Source organism: Panicum hallii, chromosome 6 (genome assembly GCF_002211085.1).
Source record: "Panicum hallii strain FIL2 chromosome 6, PHallii_v3.1, whole genome shotgun sequence".
Lineage (NCBI taxonomy): Eukaryota > Viridiplantae > Streptophyta > Magnoliopsida > Poales > Poaceae > Panicum > Panicum hallii.
Window position 1 is genome coordinate 8,605,800 of NC_038047.1, and position 6,000 is coordinate 8,611,799.

The following is a 6,000-nucleotide window of genomic DNA, read 5'->3' on the forward strand; positions in this document are numbered from 1 at the left end:
CTTATACATAGGAAAAAAAAGAAGATAAATGTAAAAATCCAAAATTCCAGCCTCCGATTAGAATCTTGCTCTGAAACCATCTTTTTACTAATATACCACTAGTAGACAATGACAACTTATAATAAGCACTGTTGGCTAAGGTAGTCGACTCTCAAGTTTCAGTTGAGCGCCTTCACTCCAAGGGTGGTCTAGTGAAATTAAAGTACGATTTTTTTTATTTGTGATGTTGTTTGCATAGTAATCACTTTGGGTTGAATATAAACCTCGGGATCTTAGCCTCATGGATGCAGAACAACTACCACTAATGGATCTGACATGCACCGACGACCATAGTCGTACTATGCTTGTAGCCACCCTCTTAGGCTGTCTCCACCGGCCTCCCGTAAACCATTCTGTTCTCTAGCATTAGAGGATACTGTGCCGCCTGTACCACTCCACCGGTATGCTCCATCGCGTCTGGTAAAATAGGGCATGAGCTCTCCGTCCCGCACAGAAGGAGGCCACGAGCGCGTCCTCCATCCCGGTCGCGGTCCAGCGGAGGGCGGCGGGCGCGGGCGGAGGGGCGCGGGCGGAGGGGCAGAGGGGCAGAGGGCGGCGGCGGGCGGCGGCGGGCGGCGGAGGGCGCGGAGGGCGGCGGAGGGCGCGGAGGGCGCGGAGGGCGGGCGGTGGAGGAGGAGGCGCGGAGGGCGGCGGCGGGGCGCGCGGAGGCGCGGCGGGCAGGGGCAGGGCGCGGGCGGCGGGACAGGGGCGGCGCGGGAAGGGCGCGGAGGGCGGCGGGCAAGGGCAGGGCGCGGAGGGCGGCGGGGCGCGGAGGGCGGCGGCGGGCAAGGGCAGGGCGCGGAGGGCGGCGGGGCGCGGAGGGCGGGCGGCGGGCGCGGAGGGCGGGCGGCGGGGCAGAGGAGGCGTGGAGGGCGGCGGGGCAGAGGAGGAGGCGGCAGAGGGCGGGCGGCGGGGCGCAGAGGGCGGGCGGCGAGGCGCGGAGGGCGGCGGGGCAGAGGAGGCGCGGAGGGCGGCGGGGCAGAGGAGGCGCGGAGGGCGGCGGCGAGCGGCGGAGGGCGGCGGGCGGCGGAGGGCGGCGGGGCGCGGAGGGCGGGCGGCGGGGCAGAGGAGGCGTGGAGGGCGGCGGGGCAGAGGAGGAGGCGGCGGAGGGCGGGCGGCGAGGCGCGGAGGGCGGCGGGGCAGAGGAGGCGCGGAGGGCGGCGGCGGGCGGCGGAGGGCGGCGGTGGAGGAGGAGGGCGGCGGAGGGCGGGCGGCGGGGCAGAGGAGGCGTGGAGGGCGGGCGGCCGGGCAGAGGAGGAGGCGGCGGAGGCGGAGGAGGCGGAGGAGGAGGCGGCCGTTGGAACAAATGATAGAAAAATAGGATTGTGGGGTATAGAGGATGGAAATAGAGGATATTGTTGGAGTTAAATTTGGTATGGAGAATGAAGTTGATATGGAGGATGGAAATAGAGGATGGGATTTAGAGGATATCGCTGGAGATAGCCTTAGCAATGAAATTCTTCGGATTTGCATGCTCCTAGAAGAAGTGGATGGTTGGAAGTGCGAGAATGGGAAAAAGGTGGTTCTAATGGCAACCATTTAGCTCCCTTGCTGGTCGTTGTAGCTGATACCAGAGGTGGGACTTGGGCCGGGCTGTGCCGATCCGGCGCGTCCCTCTCATGCCTCGTGCGGTCTAAATTTTTAGGCACGTGAAGCATATCGTGCCGTGCCATAGCGGCAAGGTAATATTTTTACTAGACTCAAGCACGGTCCACGGCACGTCTTCGTGCCGTGCCAGGCCGAGCACGACCCTCGGTATATTTTACAGTTATCGTTCGGTGGATACTTGTATATTTACTCGTCGCTACATGAAGAGATTTCTATACATAAAAAATAAAAAGTTATCTTTTTCTAATGACTATACTGAAGAATAAAGGTTGTTAAGTAGCAAATTGATTGATATTAGAACAACGGGCTACACACAGGACGGCGGGTCATTTTCATGCCATGTTGGCCCAAGTACGGCTCAAAATGCGGACTGTGTCATACGGCCTATCGTGCTAAGATTCTAGACACGGCACGGCTCTCATGTTCGTGTCGTGTCGGTACGACCTAAAATACTTTTTGTCGTGCGTGCTTCGGGTCGTGCCAAAGGACCCTGCCGTAGCCCACCTGAAAAATGCACGGCTAGATCCCAGCTCTAGTTGACACGGATGATGACATACTATCGATGGTGGTGGCGGGCTGGTTTGGCTGCGTTGCCATGCATTTTTTCCTGTTTGTAATTGACTTTATTAGGCATCATCTTAAAACATACTTTTTTAATCTTAATTTTCTTTCATTCGGTTAGGGCATGTTATGCAAGTTGTTTGAGGTACGAAATTCAGTTTCACACAACCGAAACCACTCTCACCTATCTTCCTTCCGTTTTCAGTTGAGGTGGCCCAAATAGGAAAGTGTTTCAAGGAAACATGATTATGATCGTACCCACTGTCATGTCCCATATCGATTATTCACTTTGCCATGAGAAATCCTTCCCAAGCAACCATCATTCTGTCAACACCCCCCCCCCCCCCCCCCAAAGATTGCTTCTTGGTGGTCTCAGTTTTCCTTTTTAAGCCTTTCTTGGGAGCATAATAATTCCCTCCAATAATCCCATACATATTAGAAGAGACTGAGATTGAGAATCTGATTGGTTGGATTCTAAAATTTGCCCTACCAAATTATGGGCATACCAAATTTACATGCCAAAATGTGGGTAGGAATAGCAATTGATCGGGTACCAAATTGTGATAGCTAAATTTTTGACCATCGATTGATTTGATGCCAAAATACAAGTACTAGAAACAACCAAAATGTCGGCGAGCTGAGCGTTACCAATTTTTTTAAACCGAACGAATGTCAAAATTTATGAGCTTACCCATATTTTGGCACCCAACCAATCGTACCATAACTCCAATCTGTATTCAGTGACCGGGTATAAATTTATTATCCTAATAATCCTTCATTGTTTTTCTGGAAGTATCCTTTATTTTTTTGTTAAAACTGTATGAAAATAATTCTTTTTGAGAGGGACCGTATGAAAATAATTGAAAATCCGCGGAATTGCAAGTGCAAGTTTCTCATATTTTTGACCAGGTCCAGCCCAGCTAACTGTTCGGTCGTTGGGTCCCGCATAACAGGCCGCAGCACCAGCCCAACCACCAAATCCATCTTCCTCCTCGCATAACACGGCCCACCCGGCAGCACCCGCGCATCCTCCTCGCATCCCTCTTCCTCCTCCGTCTCCACCACCCTCACGCGGCGTCAGCGGCGCGAGAAGAAGAAGCGAGCGGCGGAACGCGACGATGTCGACGGCGGCGGCGGCGGCGCCCTTCTGGCGCGCGGCGGGGATGACCTACATCGGCTACTCCAACATCTGCGCCACGCTGATGCGCGGCTGCCTCAAGGAGCCCTTCAAGTCCGAGGCCGCCTCCCGCGCGGTGATCCATTTCTCCGTCGCCAAGTGGGCCGACGGCAAGCAGGAGAAGTCCAGTGAGTGCCCTTCCCTTCCCCCTTCCCCCCGATCCGTTCATGCCCGGCAACCTTGGTTGGATTCTTTTAGATTATATGCGATCTGCGTGGTTCATGTGTGCTGTGTCCGGGTCTTAGTGTTCGCATTTGGTTTCTTGGTGGTGCCTTCGATCTGACCTGTGACTGTTTGATGCTGTTAGTCGAAATGTGATGTGTAGAGGAAAACTTATAGGATGGAACCATGGTCAAATAATCACATTTCGCGGATTTGGGGAAGGGCCTAATTACGAGCAGACCAATCAGTAATGTGACCCCGTTCTGTTTGAATTGCATGTTGCAATTTGAAAATATCGAAAGAAATGCCACCATTGTGTAAATGGAGCCACTTATAAATCCCTACCGACTACTGCAGTTGATGATTGTAGAGCTGAATGAAGTAGCAGGCTAGCAACAAACTTGGGTGCTTGCGAAACTTGACTACATGGCATGATGAACCAAATATGAATGCGTCTCAGGAATCAGGATCTTAACTTTGATGGATACGAAGAAACTGGAGGGTTTTGCTTTCCCATTTCAACTGTAAAAGTTGGCTGTAAAGTGCATGTCATAAGGATTTAGGGTCATATCAGAACATGTTGAAACCATTATAACGTGCAGCTGGGTCAATGTCGCTGGATGAAGTTATGGTGGTAATTGGTATCGCTGTGAAAGTGGGTTGCATATCCTTTAAGTAACTGTGGTCCTACAGTGAATCATGATACTCGTATAACTTGGAGGAAATCATGGTACTGAATATGTCTATCTTGTGACAGAAAATCTGGCTTCAGGATAGGAATTGACGATGTTTGTTTATTCATTCCCGTACCTTGTTTCTGTTTTTTCTGTCTCATTTGTGATGTAAATATAACAACTAATAATTAACTGAATCTTTCATTGCACGAATGCACACACAAATAGAAAAGAAAATCACACACAACATGGGGGAAAAAACGAAACATCCTCGTAGAAATAAAATCAATCGTTCTATAAACCTTGGTCTATCGTTTTCAGTACCATGTAATGTAATTCCATGAAATTTAGCTGATTATGTTTCTAATTGAGATTACAAAATCCATAATGATTGGATAAATAGATTACAAAACCCATAATGATTGGATAAATAGCTGCTACCTTCACAGTTTCAGTGCTTAATAGTTCTGCAGATGTCTTCAAATTTATTGTGATGTAGAACTTGAACCATGTTAGCAAAAGGATGTGGACAGCTTATACACTTGCACACTGATCACTTAGGTAAAATAGTTGAAAACTTGCAATATTGCTATAGTGATCTGTACCACTGGATATTTCAGTTTCACACTAGCATCATACAGAACACTTGCAGTCTGCACACAAAGCAAAGAAATTATAGAAGTAGAGTGAGTTTGATATTTCTTGCTGTTTGGATTGGACATTATCCTTGCTCACAATGATTGCCTGAAAACACTGCGTATCCAATCTATTTTGTTCCGAGTTTATGAGAATATTTGTAGTAGTTGCGTATATTTTATTGCTATATTGGTCGTTGCAGTTTGTTTTATTATAAGTTCTGCAGAAGAAAATGAGTTGTTTCTCCCTTGCTATCAATTAGTTTTTTTTTTCATTCCCATCATGAAGTATAGAACTTAATTATGTTTATATTGCATACATAGTGTTCTTTTATGTTCCTTTTGAAACTAACTTGGTTGTTCTTTTTCAGCTATCCGCAAAGATTCTGATTAATAAAGATCTGGTGCCACAATGACCTATGCTGTTCCAATTGAGAAATTATCTCATCCTGGATTCGATGATCCATCATGAGATCAGTCCATTTTGTTTTAGATGTCCTTTGGAGCTGTTTGGCTGAAGGGATGAGGAATGCAGTGGATCTCTTGCATAGACAGCCTGATAATTCATTTAGTTTATCCCCCCAAAAATTATATATTAATTTAAAATTCATTTTTTATATGGAAGCTAGAAAAGCCATATTATCAGCTTAATTAAAAGGTCCTTGGCTTTGCCCTCCTCCCTGGACTCCACAAGGAAAAGATGGACACGTGACGTGCAGCCAGAGATTTGGCTATTTCGCAAAAAAATCCTCCAATTTTCTATAAATTACAACTAAGGCCAACTCATCCGGAATGTATAACAAACTAATATTTATTTCGACATAAAGAAGGAGAAGTTCGATAATGCTGTTTACAACCTCCCTCGGGAAGCACTTTTACATTTACCGCCTCCTACGCTTCGAACCCAAAACCCTCTCCCTCTCCTCATCGGCTCACCGCCGTCCTCTCCCTCCCTCTCCTGCTACCCGCTGCCCCCCTCTCCCTCCCTTTCCTTCTCCCTGCCGCCGCCCTCTCTCTCCCTCTTTGCTCTCAGTGTCGACACCTCCCCTCCCCTTCTCCCTCTCTGCTTGTCTCCGTATCCCCTCCCGGGCGCCGCTCCTCGCCGCCGCCCGCTCCTAGGGGATCCGGATCCGGCGCGGGGTGC